This window comes from Cyprinodon tularosa, unplaced genomic scaffold (assembly GCF_016077235.1).
Source record: "Cyprinodon tularosa strain WSP-4 unplaced genomic scaffold, ASM1607723v1 ctg90, whole genome shotgun sequence".
NCBI classification, from domain to species: Eukaryota; Metazoa; Chordata; class Actinopteri; order Cyprinodontiformes; family Cyprinodontidae; genus Cyprinodon; species Cyprinodon tularosa.
The window spans coordinates 2,429,834-2,454,672 of NW_024039674.1; positions in this window are offsets into that span (position 1 = coordinate 2,429,834).

Here is a 24,839-nt window from a genome sequence, read left to right on the forward strand (position 1 = left end):
CACAAAAAGAATCAGGAAGTGAAAATTATATTTGTGTTAGCAGATTCTCTATCGGCTCATCCAGTTAAGATTGATTTCATATGGTAATTTCTGAAAACTGCAATGGGATATAAAGTGGAAGGGGAAATTCATTAGTAAAAAAAAATTTACACAGCAATAGCTTACATGCTATAACTCTAGCCTCCCAAGTCCTCAGCACTTACTGCTTCTCCAAACATCTGTGTGAATGGAGTCTAAATGGGCGACAGATGCAGTGATTATGAAAGTGTCACATTTCTTCATCTATTTAGTCCATGTGTAACTCATGACAGATAAACTCCAGTTCAGTAATGCATTCTGAATACGCTAATACTTAAGGTATCACTCTGGAGTCACTTATGTTTACCCTAATTAATGCTACTGATGTGGTGGGTGAAAGGAAAGTTATAAGTGTTGTCTGTTTCATTTTAGCTCAGACACAAAAAAATAATGCTGCCCCACCTCATTATAAAGACTAAACATGCAGTAAAAGGTTAAATCCATAACCTCTCTTTCCTAACCTTTTAAAAGAGAGTGGTTATGGATTTGAATATTAAAGCAATCCATAGACATCAACAGATGTTTTCTGCCAGCAAAGGACAGCTAAAAAACAAATAAAAAAAAATATTTTTTGTTTTGCTCAAAAACAACACCTACTGTACCAACATCTCAGTGATCTGGATGTTGACTTCCTCCTTGACTTATCCATATTAGCATTTGCATGAAATGTGTTATGCGCTATTCACTAAACATGTTGTTTATGTTTATAATAATTCTAAATCCAAATATGACAGACTTTTGGTGAAAAAGGGAAATCCATCTCTTTAACCTAATGGTCAACAAATTTTACAAAAGGATTATTGTATCGCTAGTAAATGATAACACATCTGACAAACAAATTTGTTTGTCTCTCTATATATATATATATATATATATATATATATAGATAGATAGATAGATAGATAGATGATAGATAGATGATAGATAGACATATATATATATATATATAGATAGATAGATAGATAGATAGATAGATAGATAGATAGATAGATAGATAGATAGATAGATAGATAGATAGACATATATATATATATATGTATATATTTTTTTTTTTTTACAAAGAAAACAACCTGTTGCGTAGTGGAGGAGTGGAAAAGGACGACACGAAGAGGTTCAACACCACTTTACTCCAACTGGAGCAATCATACAGCAGAATACCTTAATATACCCTACCAAAAATACACAGGTGTTAAAGATAGGCTCTGTGTATGCACCTTGACGCTCTATCTCTCCGGTTCATTTACCTGAAAAGAGATCAATCGGGACAAACTCTTTAAATAACACTTCATAACTTATATGTATTAAATAATGAGGACACATGACAACAGATTCTGATAGAAATTGTAATCTTACTCAGATCAGAAAAATTGCTTAGGTTTACAGAACGGCAGCTGATCACCTCTGGTGTCACCTGTCAGGAAGTGGCCCAGATTAACAGTTAAAAAGGCATTTTATACATCTCCGGTCTGCCATATCATATTATTTTACATCATACATGTTAGCAGATGATTAGACATCCATGGCTCCAGCCTTATCAAAATATTACACTTTGTTCTTAGCTGAAGGACACCGCTCTCATTCCATTTCCAAATCTTTGCCACGTACAGAATGAAGATTATTACTGTACATCCAAACAGAGGAACTGTCTTATTTAGATTAAAACATCAGTTTTGACATGTTACTGGCAGCCAATACAAAGGTGTAATAAACTCACACATCATCAATGATAATTATCCTAACAATTCCCCCTGAAAAGTTGATGTTTTAATGCCAGCTTTAAACCAATGTATTAATGTCTGCTCATGACCAGAATATTAATCATAGAAGAAAACTTTAAGCGTTGTTTCTTTCAACATCATAGAATCATTGAATAAACAATCAACAGTCCCCCTGATGATGTATCATTAATCAGGGATCAAAAGTAATCACAATCAAAACTTCACAGACCAAATGTTGTCACTCAAGACCACAGTTTCAGCATTTAACTACAATTTGGGTTTCATCTAATTAAAGGAAGGCTGTTTTAGTTTCCTATGAGCACGTTATTTTAATTTACCTTAGACTAGGTAAACTAAGCCTATAACTCTAATAAGGTTGAATTCATCTACTCTCATTTCCACCTAGAGGTCTCCCAAATGTGACCGCTCATCATGGATAAACCATCCATCCACATTTACCAATCATTCAGTCACAGTAGGGGACGTCACAGGACAGGCCAGGCCGTTCTCCACCGGAAAACCCTACCTTCTCTAAAAGGTAGTAAAAACCGGGGTGACCCCAGGGAAATCCCACTCTCGGCCGATCTGAGAAAGAAACCCTATTTTGAATCTGTAAATTATCATTGCCAACTATTTAAAGAACCTTTAAGCCAATCAGGTTCTGAGTCTTTCTACATCAAAGCAAAAGTTCATCAAAGTTACCAAGGAAACCTAGGTTAAACTTTTCTACTGAGTGAGAATTGAGCCCCCTAGTGGTCCGCCACAACGTCAACATTACAGGAGGAGGAGTTTTATAACAACTGGTTCTGACTGTAAAACTTATCCTGATACCAAATTGTTGTGTTGCTAATGGATGCAGCAGTCATGTCTGGGTATTAGATAAACCCTAATTGTATTGTTTTTACAACAGAGAAAGCACTAAAAAGATCAGCTTGGGTTCAAGCTTTACAAAGGATGGGCAAATGGCAAAAACAAGAGTCCAAAGTCAAAGTAAACCTACATGTGTCATAGGCATTTACACTGTCAAAAAATTTGCACCACTGTTTCAGTGAATTAGGCAGCATAGACTAGATATATTTAATCAAAATAGAAGATATAGAAAATAATGCAGACAAAGAATGAAATGGGGAATGCTGAGGGTGACTTTTAAAAAAAGTTGCTTTCTTTTAGTTGTAGTAGGACTGTTTCGTCGTCCTACCTCCTGCACAAACAGCTACCAGCAATCACCTTTGGTTCCCCTCTAGGACTCTGGGCATACCTGTCTGCCTGGCAGGCTCTTCTCATCCTTTGCTGTACTCCTTCTACCTCCAGCAGATAGCTTCGGCCAGCTGTAGCCTCCCCCTCCCTTCTTCAATGCTCTGTTTCACCGGTGCACTTATCCAATCTTCTGCAGTCAGCCTCTGTAGTTGGCCTCTGTCTGCTGTAGCCTCTACCCGCCCTGCTGCTCCTCTGGAGGGTTAGCGCTAATTTTTTGTCATGTCTGCTCTTATGTTTTGGAGGAAGATATCTACTTCTCAGTAGTACTGAATCTCAGATTTGCAGGTACTGTATATGGAAGTGGACAATAAGCACAACAACCCAAGGGGCTGCATACCTGATTTTAATGGCATTACTCAACATTATTTTTTTAGCTTCTAAAAACAATGGAAAAGCTGACTGTCACAATGATTTAGAAGGTTTTTCTAAAGCTTTAGTATGACATCTGGCCTAGGTTTGGTAAATAATATCTAAGATCTAAAATGAAATCTAACTATATTTAACACTAAAACTTTGCCCCAATTGTAAAGAGGCAAAACTAATTTCTTTAAAATGTCTAAAAAATTAAGAGTTTATGTGAATACATGTGTTGTTATGATCTTGTCTAATTGGCTTATTAGCAATGTTTGTATAATTTTGCTGAAAATAGTCTGCTGAAGTGTCAGCCATGTTAATTTGTGCCTCTGAAGATGAAAATATGAGGAACTGCAGCTGCTTTAATCTGGGAACTTTTTGAAAGCACTAGATGTATCTAATACTTTATACATCATAAAAACTAACGGTTTAGTCGCCTGATTTTTCTACTGTGCGTTTTTAAACCTGTGTATTTTTAGTTTCGTGCTCTCTTCTTCTGAAAAATATGCTGATATTTTTTGTGAAAGACAGGGAGGTCATTAACAGTACCTGGTGCCATCTTTTCTCCATATTAGGGGCAACAGTCAAATAAATTACAACACTAAAGCTGTCAGTGTTTATTTGCCTCCATTAGAATCACAACAGCAAAGTTTATATAAAGTCTTTAGCCATCACAGTTCATTTGAACAGCTGTCACTGAGCTCTATCAACACTAAGTGGACAAACAGCCCACACACCAGCAAATAAGGATGACAGGAGAGAAACTGGCACAGGTTCTTTAATAAATCTCTCTCTCAGCCAGGTCACAGTCAGTGGTTTCCACTCTGCAGTTATTCAAGGTTCAGCAATCACTTAAATGCTTCAGTTTTGTCTGATATGGCTGATATGGCAGAGGCTTATTGTGTCTTTAATCAGCACAGAATTGTAAAGGCAATAGAAAACCTTTAAAGGCTGTGCCGATGAGTGTTGCCACGGGCAAATCAATGACAGGTGGGAAAAGCCGTGACATGACCAAAGTTGTGATATATCCAAAACTGGTGATTGAAACTTTCCTGAAATAATCAGGAATTAAATAAAAAGTGTGATTAATTTGGACCGAAATGGTCATATCTAGAGAAGGTTTTGGATCAATAGATCAGTGAGACTTTTTTAGTGACAAAGACACAGATCAGCTTATTTATTTGCTCCAAAATTATCCTGATAAACCAGAATAAATGTGAGATTAAATGTGTAATTTATTTTGGCCCTGATGAATGAGACATCGGAAGATTGTTGATGAGAACAACCCGTTGTTTTTCAAACCTTGTCTGTGCCTATTGGCCAACACTCTGACCAATAAGCGCAACTGACTGTGACGTAGTAAGCACGACAGAAAGCTGGTGGGGGAGTGTAAACAAACAGCCTGTCAGTGAAACAGTGAATACGTCCTTCCTAAAAATTAATGAGCATAGAGCCTCTTCCTGCTCACGTTTCAACGAAAACCCCCAAGTCTAATCCTTCCCAAACTGATTCCAATGCTGAGTTAAATGGAAACTGTTCAATGGTTGTTGCCGTCTTTCTTGTTGTGCTTTCTTCAGCGTCGTGCAGCTTTGTCGTCCTGCCGTCAAAACCCCGCCCGCTTTGCATCCAGAAATTCAAAACACATCTCTTTGTGTTTTGATTGGCCTGCCAGTTCTTGGGCATTGTTCGCGGCTAGAACAAACTCGCAGACAAAAATGATTTTGGCTCTGGCGGGTAGGGTCTAGTTTACTTGGCTACTCCAAAATGGGTCAACCAATTATTACGCATGGACTTTTTCTGTTTACTTCTCTTGGTAATTCAGAAAGTCTCGTTATTTATGAAAATTAAATATCTAAACAATTTGTTTATCTCTATTCATATTTTTTTTATTTACTTTTCTTCTTTTAGCATGAATTATAAAATACAAAACTTGAATCAGTACAGGGGGCAAATAAAAAAAAGGCATAAATTTAATTTTTATGAAAAAAGGAGAACAGATGAGCATAAATGTAAAAAAAACAATAACATGAAACCGGTTAGTTTGCTAAAAATAAGGGAATATTCAACAACATTAGGATTTCCTAAAGAAATAAACATTTATTACAATTTGCAGTCTTTCACTTCACTCTTAAAGAAGCTGATTTTATCATATTTTAGGGTTAAGAATCAGATTCATATTTCACCAGATAAAAACTGTAGTCTTTTCACCATATTTACTCATTTTTGTTTTAGCTCTAAATATTTGATCACGTGTGGAAATCAGTGGATAGCATCTAATCAGCCTTTTCTATTGGTCTTAACTTTAACAATCTAATACACAGCTGGGAAGAAACTCGAACACCATGCTTATACCTAAAAATGCCTGTTTGCCAATGGCATATTTTATTAAATTCCTTTACTTTTGGTTTTCAATTTCTGACAGTTTTGCTGCTCTAAGTCAAACATTTTTAATAGAGTTACTTGGCAGATTTCTTCTTGAAAGAGCATTTGGAAAAATACAGTTATAATATGCAGAACGAAAATTAAACTAGTAAGGCAATTTTACTTCAAGTTATAGTTATTGTGAAAGATTTTTTAAAAGACCGCCCCCCCCCCCCCCCCCCCAATAAAAAAAAAATGTGTCTACACAAGCCCATTTCTCCTATAGCTATAGCTCATATATGCTTACTCCACATACAGTGGTTAATATATAGTGGACTTTATAGTAAACTCAGTCAACTGACCTTTCGGACAAATGATCGGTGCTTTTTGCTCCGTTGGTCATGTAACTCCTCCTCCACTGCGCCTTCTTTGTTATTAGTCACCACTGTCAGGTAGCGACAGCAGGACGCTGTGACAGCAAATCCCATATTGCTTTGCGAAAGAGCTCTCCATGCAACGCATTGTGGGATATATCTGCCACATACAGTGGTTAATATATAGTGGACTTTATAGTAAACTCAGTCAACTGACCTTTCGGACAAATGATCGGTGCTTTTTGCTCCGTTGGTCATGTAACTCCTCCTCCACTGCGCCATCTTTGTTATTAGTCACCACTGTCAGGTAGCGACAGCAGGACGCTGTGACAGCAAATCCCATATTGCTTTGCGAAAGAGCTCTCCATGCAACGCATTGTGGGATATATCTGCCTCTTCTGGACACTTTTTGTCTTATGACCCTCGGCCATTTTCAAAGAACCGCTGTGAGAAAGGTGAGTTTCAATGACTGGCTGAAATCGTAGCTCACCACAGACATATGTCTGAAAGTGGGCATGCGCACAAAAAGATAGCTAACGGGACAAGCAGGAAGGACGGCCTTACGTAAACGTTTCACCAGAATGACAATCAAGAGGACCAATTATTTTTATGATCCACCCAAAAATAAAAGATTGTCCTGTATACCTTTGATTCTATTCTAAACTGTGGCAAGCAGTTTTGCAATAAAACCTAAAATATACCTTTAACTAGGGGTGGATGAACTAGAATTTGCACAACTAGATTAACCAAGTTATGAAATTCACTTTGTTTTTGATTATAATTAAGATTTTTTTTATTATCTTTGATAGAATCATCCTACATTATAGTTACTAATAAGACCTCTAAAGTTACTACTGGGCCCTCAAGACATATTAGTCATATTGTCCAAACCTCTGTTCAGCTCAATGTTTGGGTCATTGTTGCCTGACCATCCATCTACTGTACAGGTGCTGGTCATAAAATTAGAATATCATGAAAAAGTAGATTGATTTCAGTAATTCCATTTAAAAAGTGAAACTTGTATATTATATTCATACATTACATACAAACTCATATATTTCAGATGTTTATTTTGTTTAATTTTGATGATTACAAATGACAACAAATGAAAATCTCAAATTCATCATATCAGAAAATTAGAATATTGTGAAAAGGTTCAAAATTGATGGCCCCTGGTGCCACACTCTAATCAGCTAATTAAGCTCAAACCACCTGCAAAAGCCTTTAAATGGTCTTTCAGTCTAGTTCTATAGGCTACACAATCATGGGGAAGACTGCTGACTTGACAGTTGTCCAAAAGACGACCATCGACACCTTGCACAAGGAGGGCAAGACACAAAAGGTCATCGCTAAAGAGGCTGGCTGTTCACAGAGCTCAGTGTCCAAGCACATTAATAGAGAGGCGAAGGGAAGGAAAAGATGTGGTCGAAAAAAGTGTACAAGCAAGAGAGATAACCGCACCCTGGAGAGGATTGTGAAACAAAACCCCTTCAAAAATGTGGGGGAGATTCACAAAGAGTGGACTGCAGCTGGAGTGAGTGCTTCAAGAACCACCACACACAGACGTATGAAAGACATGGGTTTCTGCTGTCGCATTCCTTGTGTCAAGCCACTCTTGAACCACAGACAGCGTCAGAAGCGTCTTGCCTGGGCTAAAGAGAAACAGGACTGGACTGCTGGTGAGTGGTCCAAAGTCATGTTCTCTGATGAAAGTAAATTTTGCATTTCCTTTGGAAATCAAGGTCCCAGAGTCTGGAGGAAAAGAAGAGAGGCACTTCATCCACGTTGCTTGAAGTCCAGTGTAAAGTTTCCACAGTCAGTGATGGTTTGGGGTGCCATGTCATCTGCTGGTGTTGGTCCATTGTGTTTTCTGAGGTCCAGGGTCAACGCAGCCACATACCAGGAAGTTTTAGAGCACTTCATGCTTCCTGCAGCTGACCAACTTTTTGGAGATGCAGATTTCATTTTCCAACAGGACTTGGCACCTGCACACAGTGCCAAAGCTACCAGTACCTGGTTGAAGGACCATGGTATCCCTGTTCTTAATTGGCCAGCAAACTCTCCTGACCTTAACCCCATAGAAAATCTATGGGGTATTGTGAAGAAGAAGATGCAATACACCAGACCCAACAATTCAGAAGAGCTAAAAGCCACTATTAGAGCAACCTGGGCTATCATAACACCTGAGCAGTGCCACAGACTGATCGACTCCATGCCACGCCGCATTGCTGCAGTAATACAGGCCAAAGGAGGCCCAACTAAATACTGAGTGCTGTACATGCTCATACTTTTCATGTTCATACTTTTCAGTTGGCCAACATTTCTATAAATCCTTTGTTTTTATTGGTCTTCAGTAATATTCTAATTTTCTGATATGATGAATTTGAGATTTTCATTTGTTGTCATTTGTAATCATCAAAATTAAACAAAATAAACATCTGAAATATATGAGTTTGTATGTAATGTATGAATATAATATACAAGTTTCACTTTTTAAATGGAATTACTGAAATCAATCTACTTTTTCATGATATTCTAATTTTATGACCAGCACCTGTATATACCCCGCTTATCCATCAGGGTTAAAGGAAGCTGGTGCCTATCTCCAGCAGTCTAGGGACAAAGGCAGGGTTCATCCTGGACAGGGTCCAACTTACAGAGAGACAAACAGCCATGCACACAAAGACACGCCTGCTGTAGTGGCAGTTTAGACCAATACGGTCTACTTTGCAGCTCTTCACATAGTGACGCTTGGTCAAGACCCATCACTTCCCTCTCATCACTTATTAAAACGTTGGGTGCATGGAAGGTTGTAGCAGGAACTTGCAAACATTTCCATGTACTTGAAAGTAAAACCTTACCACTAACTCATCCCTTACCCTAACACCATGCGAGGGGTTCCCCCTCCATCCAGTACCACATACCGTCACATACTGATGCGCAGGGGGCTTTGACCAAGTGTCAGTATTTGATGAGTTAGGAGTGAGAATGCGTTGTTTAGACATGTCAATTAACCTAACAGTCATGTTTAGTTTTTTGGACTGTTGCAAAAAGCAGGGAGTAGTCGGAGAGAACCCATGTATGCTCAGCAAAACAGACTAACTCCATGCAGAGAGAACCTAAGCCAGGAATCCAAACCAGATGTGAATTTATGAGAAAAAAATATTCAAGGCCACCTTATCTGTTTTTGTTTAATTTTTTTATTCATCATACGTACCTTTTTTCACTCATATAAAAACATCTGTCCTATGTAAAGGTGTGGACATTGCTGTGGTCAAGCCAGTGTCACTTCACTAATGTACTAAACTTCAGATTTTTGGCCCCATCAGCTAGTCATTCAGCTGTTAGTTTATAAAGCTGCTGTTAAATCTTCTCAGCTTAGCGGCAATGGCGTAACGAGACAACTATAGGCCTGTAAGCAACATTATCTGGGTGGGCCCCATATGAAGAACAACACACACAACCCAACCGACCAGAAATGTGCCCCATACATACACACTTCATCATTTCATCACTCTTCCCCTTCACTAGAGATGGATATACTTTAGTATAAATGCGTTTTATCGTGCTACCTTGAGTTTCACAGCCCCCCTCCTCACTCACTCTCTCTCCATTTATCTCGTGGTCGCAATCTTTACTCACAGTAGCAGTAATGTCCACGTCTCCCTGTTTGGTTCTTTGGAAGAACGTGTTTATTTTGGGAAGTTTTTTCCGTTCTTCCAGCAGCTCTTCTTTGCTTTTTCTTTTCTGGAATCTGCTTAAGTACCTCTTTTTGGTATCCATCGTTGCTAACACATTGTACGTAACCGTTATGGTTTTAACCTACGCTCTGGATTACCCATAATTCCAAGTCGTAATGTAAAAAATTAAATACTCAAATACATCGTTATTTTAAGATCTTTATTGCGGTTTGAAACATATAAGTGTATTTTTTACCAACCGTCTAATGAACTATACGCAGTTATTAATATAGTAATTGAAAGTACAACTGTCTGCTTTGCTATTGGTGTCGTGTTTAAACGGCTCATCATCATGTTGAAATCTGCCATGTGTTGGGGTATAAATAAGGTCCGGTCATGCAATCTACCATCAGGTGGGTTTAAGAGGTATTGTTCGCACCATTACATTTGCAAAGAGACGTCCTAGTCCACAATTGCATAGGGGAGCAACCAGGTGTCAGTGTGGGGGCCCCTAAGAAGTCGGGGGCCCCTAAGCAACTGCAGTCTCTGCTTACCAATAGTTACGCCATTGCTTAGCGGTCTAAACACTCCTCGCTGAACAAGAGCAAATTTTTAATATGACACAGCCGAAATTGCTTTTTGGTTTTTCATGCTTGGACTGACCCAGTCGCTGTCTGAAGGGGTTTATAATTCACTGAAATACTGAGCTTGGAAAATATCCCTCTTAGTTTCCTTTCAGCCATATGTGGGATGAAGGTGAGAAGCGAAACAGAAGAGGAAATCCAGCGGCATTATTCCTCTCTTGCACTTGAATTGTGGAGGCATGAATGACTGATAATCTATACTAACCTTTGATCAAATGTTGTATTTTACCTTAATAGTAAAAGCCTTTTCAGAGTCTGTTAATGAACTGCCAGTGAGGAGTATTATTAAATGAACTGTTTTAATGCATTAGCCCCAGATAATTAAGACCTGAGATCATTAGTCTTTAATTGAGTCAGTTAAATGTTCTCTGCACCTTTTTAATTCAGGAAGATCTCACTATGATTCTGTAATTATTCCATTTAGCTTTATCAGAGAGGTCTAAATGTCATCAGATCTTGTTCTTATTACAGCTGTGCTCATAACCCTCCTCTGTTTGTGCCTGTCGTTTATAAGACCCTCTCAGTTCTTTTCCTCTGGCAGTCTTTCCCTTCCCAAATCTTCAATACATCTTTCCCTGCTGCTTCTAATTCCTTCCACTCATTTCCTCCCTCCTCTCATTTATCCCATAACACCCTTTGGTTCCTCTGGGCACTCCTCTCTCGGTTTGGTTTTTGTTTTCACACAGTGGCTGTTGTAGGCTGTAGTAGGTCGCATCAGCTTCAAGCAAAGCCATGCAGCTCCAGACTCCAGCATGCTCCACCAACTGCTTGGCTCTGTCTGGTTCACCTGATTGGGCTGGGATCTTTAGAAAAAACCCTACAGCATGTTCCCAGTCCTCGCCAGTGACTGAGCTACTCCTAAACCGTCATTAGTCTAATTGTGACACCGCCTGGCTGGTTTTTTACTTGCTTGGCAAGGGTGGCAGTTCAGGACCAGCTGGGTGCCAGAAACTAGACTCTTCTAAAAAGAGCTAAACCCCAGTGGGCTTGGCTTAGGGGAAACACTGCGCCCAGCCAATACATCCCAATTATCCCCACAATGCTTATTTTTCACCAGGGCTTCATGAAAATATAGCCAAACATCACTTCAGAGATAAACAACCACCACTTTTAAATTGGATTCAACCCTGGCATCACTAAATATGGCTGCTAATGGTATTCTACCTGCTGGCAGACCGCACTACGAGTCCTGCACAGAGATATTATCAAAGAGATGATAGGTCCCTCATTGAGTGATGTAAAAAATCACATTCGGTAAGAAGAGACATCCTTGTCTTTTGAATTTCTCATCCCTTAAGGTTATATTGGACCAATGTGGCTTTCAAACATGTCATATTATTCATTTGTTAAAATTACTGAGACATGTTCCTCTGACTATTATGCAATTCTTCTTTATAATTTGTCTATCATATCATTATTCTCTATTTAAGTCAATATGAAGCCACGTGTTACTGTACAATTCAATTCATTACAGTTTATTTATATAGCGCCAATTCACAACACATGTCATCTAAAGGCACTTTACAGTCACCAGATCATACAGTCAAATTAAAGTAAGCAGCTATTGATATAATCTCTAGTTTAATAATTATAATCTGTCTTCTCTGTTGCAAATTCCAAAGGACTCCTCAGAGTTAGACAATCACAATGTTTTCGGGTATAACATTGCAAGCTCTGGAAGGTATGAATACAGGAAATTAAAATTGGTATAAAAACTCTTGCAAAGGCTGGATGAGTTCCAAACTCTTTTATTCTGGAGATTACAAGATCCTAACCACTATGTGTATAGTATCAAATACTAAGGATAGAGACAGAATGAATAGAGACAGAATGAAGCAGAATTATGAAAAACTTGGTCCCTATGTCCTCCAGAAGTCTAAGCCTATAGCAGCATTACTATAGAGATAGCACTGGATAACCTGAGCCTCTCTACCTATAAACTTTATAAAACACAAACATTTTAAGCATACCCTTAAAAGTAGACAGGGTGTCTGCCTCACAGACTAAAACTGAAAGATCTGCCTCCCATCCTACTTTTAGAAATTCTAGGAACCACTAGTAAACCTGCAGATTGAGAGCAAAGTGCTCTGTTAGGGACATAAGGAACAATCAGATCTCTGATATAAGATGGAGCTTGGCTTTTTAAGGCTTTTTATGTGAGAAAGATTTTAAATGCTATTCTGGATTTAACAGGAAGCCAATGAAGAGAAGCTAGTAGAGATATGAGCTCTGTTTTTGATTTTCATCAGAACTCTGGCTTCAGCATTTTGGATCAGCTGAAGGCTTTTAACTATAATTTGTGGACATCCTGATAGTAAAGAATTACAATAGTCCAGCCTTGAAGTAACAAATGCATGGAATAGTTTCAACAGACAAAGATAAAAAAAAAATAAAAAAAAACAACAACTGTCCAATCAAATTAAAATACCTGTTTACATGATTCGGGTTTATTTGATATAATAGATATAATGCTGCAGTAATTCCCTAATCTCTTTTACTTAGGATTTTAGAATGCATACAGTTTATATGTATAAATTCCTGTCAGGTTGCTGGTCCTGCTATGGGATATATAGGTTCTTCCTATATGGGTATGTACTCAGCCTGATCTTACAAACTGACAACTTCAATGATATAAGATACTGACACCCCCCCCCCCCCAAAAAAAAAGTGTTTATTGTTTATTGAACACAAACAAAGTGACTGAAGAAAGATCAGTTTTAAGGTACAAAAAGGTAAAACGTGATTTTTGCATTAAAACTAACTTATTTATCAATTTATTTGAGATGTTGGGATTAGATTTTCCTTATTCTGTGAGGTCCAACGTGGACCAATCCCTTTAGACAGGCTGCTAAAACGTTAAAAAAAAGGATATTCTAAACTTTTCCAGGGGAAAATAAATCCACAAATAATATTGGAGATGAGAAGTTCCCAAGCACTATGTCTAAACTATCAAATACCAAGGAAAGAAGGAAGGAAGGAAGGAAGGAAGGAATGTTGTAAAAGAAAGAAAGAAAGATGGATAGAGGATCTGAATGGAAGTAGGATACTAAAATGTGGGGACAGAAGGAAAGACAAAAGGAGGAACATATAATGGTACAAGGTACAAAGGAAGGATAGAAGTAACATTATTGAAAGGGGAGGGATATAGAACATTATATAAGATCAAAAAATAAAAAAATTAGAAAGACAGATCTTTTTACCATGCTTTTTTTGTTGTTTTTCCAGACTGTAGGACCACTGCAGCTAAAAAAAAAGATGGCAGAGCAGAAAAATATGCAGTGCTGATTAAACTGGGACAACAGGTGGAGGATAAGAGCTGGTACACAAAAAGCTTAACAGAACAAAGCTGCAGCTGTACTGATCGTTAACCAGAAGAAAAATAGCACCAAGAACCTTAAAGATAATAATAACTTTAAAAACACCTGGTTTGTGTGCAGCACATTAATATACTGCTGTCCTCTACAGCTCAGTGCATGAGCTTCTCAAATGCAACAAGTAGAGCTGGACACACACAGACACAGACACACACCCAGCCCCAGTTGCTATGGAAACAAGGCCCTCAAAAGTGTTTTGATGGATGCAAAAAATGTACCGTGAAAGGTTTGGAGTCGCTGGTTTAGTTTAAAAGGAAACACAGAAGCGCTTTGTTTTGTTTTTTTGATACCATTAACTTAAATGAGTTTATTTGATTCATATTTCAGAAAGCAGGGATGCTTTGAAACATTTTAGAGAATGCATTAGCTTTAGCTTTTTTACACTGTACTGAGGATCACTTGGTATGCATAACAGTGGCTTGGCCCACTTCTTTTTTCCCTCCAAGCATATAAGACGTTTGGACTCAACAAAAAGCTTTAAAATAGACGTCTAATCCTTTCCTAATTCTACCTGCTGCCTTTTGTTTATGTCTTGACACATCATGAGCGCTGAGGGACGTGTTCACACACATTCATGGAAGAGAGAGATGTATCTTATTGCAGGCTTACAGACAGACCATTGTTATTTAGCAAGCACCCACCATCAGGCTCAACCAACCGACTGCACTCCAATCATCCACCTCCTACGCTTCCGCCCACCATCCATCCCACATCACCATGAACACATGCACACAAAAATCTGTGGATCCTCATAACAAAAAATGCATTTTTGTCAGAGATGTTTTTAGGATTTCTCCTCGCTGAAGCCACGACAAATGAAATTCCTATCTCAGCAGGTTTTTCCCAGGAAAGATGATCCACAGCAGTATTCAGAAGGAGGGTATCATTTTCTATAATTTGACACTCGCTGGGGTCTCCCTACCTCCTGCTGCAGTGGCAGCGGCCAGCAGGGCTCCTTCTCCCTCTCTCTGTCTCTCTCTCTAACAGCCAAACAAATTAAGCAAGAGGACTTGACCTCATTCAAAGAGGGTACATCACCAGGAAATTGGAATTTCAGAACTTGATTAGAGACCCTGCAAGCACCCGAGAATGTTGGCATGGTGTTGATGCGTTACATCAACCTGCAAACGGTCAGGCTCTGTGATTAAGACAAACTGCTGATGATCAAAAATCTGTGTTGGGATGGATGCATGGAAGTGATGCTCTTTAAACTTATAATTTGTTAAATCCCCTTTATTTGATTTCAGCTTTAAACTCTTGAATTTATGTGTCTGTTGTTGGACTGAATTTTGAAGCACCTGGATAAAACAAACTACCAATGGGATTTTTCTTACATGGAGAGATTTACATCCTTTAAATTGAGTTATAATTTATAGGCAGTTTAAAAAAGATCAAAATGCTCTCAGTAATCAAAGGTACAAACAGGAGAGAGTCATGGAGACATGCTTCACTGTTAAACTATTAGTTCTACAAGAACAGCGGATCTATGGAGGACAGAGTTATTTCCCAGTGTCTCACTATTAAAGAGGTGGGTGGTAACTACTGGTTACATTTACTCAGTTATATTTACTTGAGTAACATTTAGAAAGAAATTATTTTTTAGAAGTCACCACACATTTTACTTTTAGTAATATAAAGTCTAAATTAAACTCAATTGGAAGACTCTTATCAGCCTCACCTAGACCCGGTCCTGGCAGCAAGGGTGGGAATGGGCGGGCCATGCCCACCCAGAGAGACATCTCTGCCCGTCCTGGACTGGAAAGTGTTTATTTTATTAAGGGTTTGGGTTTTTTTATGTCTGCAGTGGCCAAATTTCTATGGTTCCTATCTTTGATTTGTCAATCATGCAATTAAACCAATCCAAGCAAAAAGCAAGGGTGATGTGCCGGCCCACTACACATAGAGGGGGCAGGTTTTTTTAGTCACAGTAGCTGGTGCAGCATGAATATCCAGATTCTTTTTAAAATTGCTAATGGAACGAAAAAAAGAGTGCAACATCTAACACCAATAAAAAGTTAATGATATGTACTTATACATCTCTTTTTCTCTGTCTGACTCACTTTGACACTTTGATCTGACCCTGAATCAAGAGTCTTTATTTGTCATAATGTCACCATAATGACAGTGATTTGATAGGGACTGACTCTAAATGCACGTTTAATATACAGATATAAGTTAATAACATAAAATTAAACATGGACTAGGATCCTTAGAATGAAAATGTAAAACAATCCCTTAATGATTTATAGCATGCACATACAGTGTGCAACTTGCGCTAAAACAGTCTATGAAATGGGCTGAAGGAGTAGTGGGTTTTTAGGAGGGATGTTTATTATCTGCCAGCAAGGTCAAGCCAATAGGCATTGGGACCACACGCCTTCCAAAGCCAATCCTAGACATTCTTCATCAGTCTTCCGGCCCAAATTATCTCCTGCTCTGACAACACAACACTACAGGAGGAAGTAGAAAACACAGCCATTTACAACTTTAACAAAGCCTCTTCATGCTGCTCGAGAGTGACAGTAATTTATTTCCTGGAGTTTTTCCATAATCTTTTGATAGGTTTGATATTTATGGGCTAAATCATGGGACTGCTCTAGATCAGGGGTCACCAACGTGTTTCCTGCAGACACCGAGGAGAACTCATCAGTGGACTAAGATTGAAATGTTATTTTATGCTGCTGCTCTTATTTTTAATACTGTAATTACTAGATAAAAAAACAAAAACAAAAAAAAACAGTACGCATGAAGTTACCCTCAGTCTTAAAAAGTTTGGTGACCCCTACTCTGGATGTTTACATTTGCCAACTGTCTCTGTCCACGTAGTTAGAAATTTTCCAAGGTACTCCGTGTGGACAGAAAAGATGAGCCCAAAATTATGCAATTTGGCTGCATGTACCTCGCTGAGGCGTCAAGCATAAACCAATCTTTAAGATGCCATATGGACTTTGGTCCTCACACCTATGGAGCAGCTTCTTCTTAAGTGCAGATAAAAGTTGGAATCAGACTTTCCAGCTCTTTCTTTCTTTATTACCAGTTAATTGGTACTGTAACTGATTTTTAGTACTTGCTTGAATGCAGTTTTTTTTTTTTTTTTTTTTACAGTGTCCTGTCTGACAATGTGGCAATAAGAATAATTGTCTTGATGCCAAGAAGAGCCCAACAGATTTTACTTTCACAAGTGGAGCAGTACGGCTATCACCATGCTGTTCCACTTGATTTATGCATATAAATATCTTTATTATAATTATGCTGGGAGTTTTACAGATTATATGGACACTGCAATGTAAGTAGAACAGGAAAGGAAAAACAGAAAAAAAAATGCAGTTCTCACTGCACTGAAATCGTATAGTACTGCATATCGATAGTATTTTCTCTTGCTGCTCACAGCCTTCTCTGGCTCCCTTCTTTTTCTCCACTGTGAGATCAATAAAGTCTATCATATATTATCTTTAGTATAAATTTGACTTACGATTGCTATGATGACCGGGCCCAGAGTTAAGAGTAGAGTTAAGCTGAAAAACGTGGAAGATAAATTCTCCAGGAGGTGTGAGATGAAGATCGCTCTGTCAAAGAGTTATCCGTCTCAACACCTATTTGGCTTTGCTAGGTCTGTCTTTGAGCCTCCCTTTCCTCCCCAATCTACTACCAGGTAAGATCTGAGGGCAGCTTTGCCCCTCTACATTCAAGTTATCAAGATATAGATCTGATGACACAACACAATTGATAACTTTGCTTGATGGAGCTTCCTGTATCAAGAATATATAGAAAAAAATGCCTGATAGAAACAATAATTCAGACTTAAATACAGAAATGAGATTAAATTATCAATTTTAAGATCAATCCTCAAGACATAGTGGATGACAGTGAAAAATCTAAAGTAAGTGCTATTTACAGTGGAGAGAAACATAGTAGCTAAAAGCTCTGCCCCCAAAAAACCTGTGAAACACTGGATAAACCTGAAAGATGGGACTGGGATTAAGGAATAATGAGATCTTTTATATAGGTCCAGGCCTGTCTATTGAAGGATTTATAGATAAGATGCAGCACCTTTAAATGTAATTCTACAGTTTATGAATAGCCAATGTGAGGAGAACAAAACAGAAAATTATTTATTTATTTTTACAGGTAATTTGGAGCTCTGTCAGCAGAATTTTGTCCCAGCTCGATTTTAGCTTGCTTTTATTTCATACATAAAGATTTTTTTTTTATCTCTGCTGGATCAGAAATAATGAGCAGACTCTAAATAATATCAACTTGTTTGTGGAAATACTGCAATGAGCAGCAGTTCTACCAGAATTCCTTCTATAGAACTGCTTCTTAGATCTAGCTCTACTCTGGTAATCAGGAGTCAGATGTCTCTGCTAGAGATGGCATCCCTCTCTGAACACTAACACCCAGCAGTCCAACAGTGTTTCCCTGAACACTTGCAGTAAAACTCTTGATGTGAAGCCGACCCACATTCAAATTCTAGTATTTGTTTCCGAGGTGACAGCAAGCAGCATCTATATTCAATCAAACACGTTTTTGTTTTTTATTCTCGACCACTGCTGTCCCCTGAACCCACTCGTCTGGTACTGTTGTCCTTTTTATGCATAAAGCAGGATGAACTCCACATTCTACAACAGTGGGAATGAGCTGTCAGAGGTGAGCAGGGGGAACCATATTTAGGCGTCTGTTTAGAGAATATATTTCCTCCATCACCTAATGTTATTTCTGGTTTTTACTTTTGATTCAGAAATAAATATTACTTCTGGGTTTTATTTGTTTGGAAGGAAAGATGTTAAGTCTGCACCACATTTAACAGATAAATTCCTCAATTTTTGGCAATATAACCGCAGAATTTTATAAACAACTTGGATTGGATATTAATCACTATACATCTGTTAGTTTATGCATCAAATGTAAAAGTTAAAAAGAAGAAAAAAAAGCTATGCAGGATAATTAACAAGGCTGATGCGATCCGACCAAGAGTCGTTTAAAACTTACAATATAAAGAAACTTGGTGCTAAAGTCACTGGGACTACGGCAAAAATGCCCTGGAATAGTAAAACAGCTTTTTCATGTTTTCTGTGGTATTTTGATGATTTATCAAAATCAAACTCCAAGTCATTGACATTGGAAGGCCTCCTTGCCATTACCCTAATGTCTGCCTTACTCCACAACTTTCTTTAGGACCAAAAAGAATGTGGCTGAGTAACTCCAAACTGTCTAAATAACAATTCTATTCACTTTAATACTATAGCGCCAATTCACAACACATGTCATCTCAAGGCAATTTACAATTCAACCAGATCATAGAGTCAAATTGATTCAAAGTTTTCTATATATCTAAAACCAGTTGATTGCATTGACTCATTGACTCAATGCAATCCCTCACACTAAGCATGCTTGTAGCGATGGTGGAAAGGAAAAACTCCCTTTTAACAGGAAGAAACCTCCAGTAGAACCAGGCTCAATGTTAGCGGCCATCTGCCGAGGCCGACTGGGGTTCAAGGAGACAGAAGCAGAGACACAAAAGGGAACTGAGATCTGTCCAGGGACAACAGATGCAAAATAGCCTTTTGGCTAATTCTGGTGCATTTGCAGGAATGCTTTTTAATGTACACTGTACCTGTAAAATAAATAAATAAATCTAAGTAAAAAAAATAAATAAAAAACTGTAAAAGGCGGAACGTCCAGGAAACACACAGCCAGGCAGGCGAGGTCTGTGCCATCTCCCATGTCAGAGGATGAAGAGAGCACATCCAGCCAGTCACAGTCAGAGAAACAGGACTACACTGGAAAACAAGGTGTTGATGGCAGCAGCGCAACTGATATTTCCCTCCAGGATGGTGTCACAGCCAAACAGGAACAGACAAGATGAAGCTACTATGAGAAAAAGCAGAGAGAGAGAAGCGTTAGAGATTGAACTAACAAATTCTGCAGATTGGGAGAATAGGGACAGAATGAAGCAGAATTATGAAAAAGTTGGTCCCTATATGTCCTCCAGAAGTCTAAGCCTATAGCAGCATCACTATAGAGATAGCTCAGGATAACCTGAGCCTCTCTAACTATAAGAATGTTTTAAGCCTACCCTTAAAAGTAGACAGGGTGTCTGCCTCACAGACTAAAACTAAAAGATCTGCCTCCCATCCTACTTTTAGAAATTCTAGGAACCACTAGTAAACCTGCAGATTGAGAGCCAAGTGCTCTGTTAGGGACAAAATGAACAATCAGATCTCTGATATAAGATGGAGCTTGGCTTTTTAAGGTTTTTTATGTTAGAAGGATTTTAATTCTATTCTGGATTTAACAGGAAGCCAATAAAGAGAAGCTAGTAGAGATATGAGCTCTGTTTTTGATTTTCATTAGAACTCTGGCTTCTGCATTTTGAATCAGCTGAAGGCTTATAACAACAGTTTATGGACTTCCTGATAGTAAAGAATTACAATAGTTCAGCCTTGAAGTAACAAATCCATGGACTAGTTTCAAAAGACAAAGATAAAAAAACATAAAATAAAAAAAAAAACAACTGTCCAATCAAATTAAAATATCTGTTTACATGATTCAGGTTTATTTGATATAATAGATATAATGCTGCAGTAATTCCCTAATCTTTTTTACTTAGGATTTTAGAATGCATACAGTTTATATGTATAAATTCCTGTCAGGTTGCTGGTCCTGCTATGGGATATATAGGTTCTTCCTATATGGGTATGTACTCAGCCTGATCTTACAAACTGACAACTTTATAACTTCTATGATATAAGATACTGACACCCCAAAAAAAAAATAAAGTGTTTTTTTTATTGTTTATTGAACTCAAACAAAGTGACTGAAGAAAAATCTGTTTTAATGTACGAAAAGGTAAAACGTGGTTTTTACCATTAAAACTAACTTATTTATCAATTTATTTGAGATGTTGGGATTAGAGTTTCCTTATTCTGACAACTCTGTGAGGTCCAACGTGGACCGATTTGGACCAATCCCTTTAGACAGGATGCTAAAACGTAAAGAATCAAAGGACATTCCAAACTTTTCCAGGGGAAAATAATTCCACATTTCTCAGTCTTTTTTGTTCATTTAAAAATATGAAATACTAAAGTAAACTAGGAATTTAATAACAAATATTTTAGCAGTCAAAAAAGCTTAAAATATATTTGAATTACTAGAAACGTAAAAGATAAGGACTCAGAACTTTGTGACACTTGTTTGAGAAAGGTGCTTTATAAATAAACGGTAGTTAGTTACTCATGGAAAGGAAAGATGAATACCACAGGGTGGGGAGAACTAACTAAATTTTGTAGGAAATGGGAAGGAAGGAAGGAAGGAAGGAAGGAAGGAAGGAAGGAAGGAAGGAAGGAAGGAAGGAAGGAAGGAAGGAAGGAAGGAAGGAAGGAAGGAAGGAAGGAAGGAAGGAAGGAAGGAAGGAAGGAAGGAAGGAAGGAAGGAAGAATCGTAAAATAATAATTTGTGAGGTTTTTAATCAAGACAGGGGTTTTAAATCCATCAGGAAATTAAGGAATTACAAGATTATTTATTTGTATTGATTCGTCTGGTCTTTACTCTCCAAGTTCAGGGTGCTGATTTGTTTACAGAGTGATAGTAGAGAAAATAATTGTTGTTGATGAAAAGTATGAAAAGAAGAATCAAATTTTTATTTTTTGACCAGCTGACCATTGAGGGGAGTCAGTGGAGAGATAATTGACACATATTGATCCGTCGTCAATGTAGAGACTTTCTTATTCTGGAGGCTGATCTCTTCCTTTTCCTTTATTCAGCATTTGACCAACAGTGGGTAAAAATAAATTGGGTCTTGAGACAATCAGAAATGTATTGTGTGTCTTAATCTTTTTGTTTTCTGAACATGCACTGGGTTTATTGTGTGTTATTTGTGCACCTAAATCTACCACTCTGCCCCAGTAGAAGGCTGACTGTGCGGGCATAGTATTTATGGAGCTTTTAACTCGATATATGACTGAAACCCCATGGCAACTAAGGCCCTTTTTATTCCTCTGCACATTACCATGGAAACGGTGATGTTCATTAAATTTCAGCCAGTGCTAGATGATATTAGGACAAAATTAGAAAATGGATGCAACATTTAAGCTAACAAATCATTTTAACCTTTCCACCCAAGTCCACTGCAGAACCTCTAATGATACCAGCAGCATGCCCCGACGGTACCAAGGGTTCTGCACAGCCCAAAAACAAAAGCTGGGCTTTGGGAACAGTGCTGGGAGGAAAAAGGAAAAGACATCTGCTATGGTAGAGGACTTTACCCAGACCCCTGTATGACTCACAGTTTGCTGAATACTTCACTGCAGGAGCTTTATAGTCTAAAGCCACCTGAGATGCCCCTCCTGGGAAAATCTATTTCCTTCTCAAATGTTTTAGTTACTGCAAATCTCAGTGTTATGGTTTTAGAGGAAACTCACCAGAATGATATTAGGATTCCCAGATGCGTCAACGGCAAGAAGCTGCGTTTGTGATGAGGATCTTTTCTTCTTTTCTTGCATTACCCTGCTAGAACATTCATCCTTCTGCATCCTTTTACGAGACACACAGGAAAACATACATTTTGCACATAATCTGACGAGCCCCAATACTCACAGACCCAGAGAAGTTGAAAGGGTCTCCCCACGTCTCCATCAGCTGTCCCCTTCTCATTACAGTGGAGACACATTTGCAGCTGCAGCCGGAGACCCTGGGAAGCCATGTTTACCCAAAGAGGATGGAGACAGATTGAATATGTAAAACCAGCAGCAGCGGAATCCCATCAGACTGATTGCTTTAGACCAGCTGAGAGTCTGAGATGAATTTTCTATTACCCTCTGAGGTCTGCTGCAGCCGGAGCAGTGCAGAGGTAAACAGCTCGGTGACTCTGACTGGAGACGTAACACAGGTTGATTGCCTAAATGATTGCCTAATTCAAACCATCACAGCAGAGAAATAGTGGAAGGAAATTAGATTTCAAATGCACCCTGGAGTGCATTGTACAGTGAATTTATGGTGAAAGTTAGGAAGTCTTTAAATCTTTATTATTGTTTTAAAATGCAATTTGATAACCTTGGTTTTTACTTTGAATACAGCAATGATATTTCAAAGAACAAAAATATCTTCTTTTTTTAAAATTAGTGTAATAAGGTTCCCACTTCCCAATGGCTGAGACGGTTTCCAATATATCCATCTCTTTGCCCAAACAACAAATTCCCACGTTCCCTTGTGGTTTCTACACAGGCTATCTTTTTTAAAGGGCTTGAAAATAACCTGCGCAAAAGTATTGAGTCCCCCTGAAAACCCTGAAATCAAGGTGTTGCATTGATTAAAGCATACTGTATCTAAAAACACTTGTAAAATTGCTTTTTAGGGAACAGCAGTCTGGAACTATGTTGGGATGCAACCTGTGAAACAGTACCTTCGTACAGTACCTTAATGAAGTCACAATTTTACATCATGTAAAGTTTTTAAATTATAGCGTGCAGCTTATTTTTAGAACTTGAGCTTAGTTCATGTAAGACAAATGCAAATAGCTTCAGCATAGAATAGTGCTGCAGGAACAGTTTCAGGACGACTCCTCCATTACAACTAGAGATGCAACAATACTTGGATCGGAGATACTGACTAATTAACTGGATTGGATATCTCTGTACATGAACTGTTATTTCTTTGTTTTTGCTGTTTCATTTTTAAATGCATAAACCACATTTATAGCTGTTAATTTGTTTTTAACAGTGTTTTTCACATGGCAAGAGGTATGGTTCATTCTTTGAACAGTTGAATCGGATCAGTATCGGATATTTACCAATACGCTTGTCCCAGGTATCAGGATTTGATAAAAAAAAATCAGTGCATCTCTACTTATAACATGACTTTACTCTAGTGCTAAATTAAGGTCCATACTACGACGGAGTATTAGGGCCACACATGAAGAGAAAAAATATTTTTGCCATGACGAGATTAAAGTCGACATGTCGACATTAAACTCAACATTTCGAGAATAAAGTTGAAATGTCATGTTGAGTTTAATCTCGACGTGTCGACAATAAAGTTGAAATTAGTTCAAGAGAGCCAACCGCTGCACAGGTTACATGCACAGAATCCAGAATCAGACATGCCTTGTGTAGATGATTTGGTCAAATTGTACTTTCTGTGATGATTATACAGTTATACAGTTGCAGCACGTCAAAGACTACCTTAACTCTTAAAACGCAGACTGCAGCTGTGGAGCGCGGTTGCTCTTTTCTCCAAACTTTGGAATGTCGAGATTAAAGTCGCCACGATATATCAACTTTATTCTCGAAATGGCGAGTTTAAAGTCGACAGGGCGAGCTTAAAGTCGACACGTCGAGATTAAACTCAACAGACATTTCAACTTTATTCTCGAAATGGCGAGTTTAAAGTCGACATGTCGACTTTAAAGTCGACATGTCGAGTTTAAAGGAGAATTCCGGTTTTTAACACTTTTAGCCCATTTTCTGTAGTGTCCAGGATGAAATCAAATGATCGACACCAAAATTTTGACAATTGGTCCTGTCTCTGCTTTTTGGCTCATTTAGAATCCACCCCTGGCTGCTTCAGAATGGCTTCCCTAGTGCATGTCCGATAATGTCCTTAAAACAACCTTAAACGTTCTTTTTTTAAAATATGCTACTCACCGGGTCGTCAGCGCTGTTCAATGACGTTCCAAAAAAAGTTTCGTAAAGAAAAAACGTTCCTGTAGTGTCGAGGTGCTAACGTCTCTGTTAAACACTTTAAAAAACTCTGAAAATGGAATACGAAAGGTGGATTCTCGACGTCGGAGTACACAGAGTGAAGCGAAAAGACTACAAATGTGTAAACAGGCCCCATTTCCGTTTCCGGTGGCAGGGGAATATTGACTATTCCAACAGAACTCAATGGGATTTACAAAATGCTAAATAAAACACTACAGGAACGTTTTTTCTTTACGAAACCTTTTTTTGGAACGTCATTGAACAGCGCTGACGACCCAGTGAGTAGCATATTTTAAAAAAAG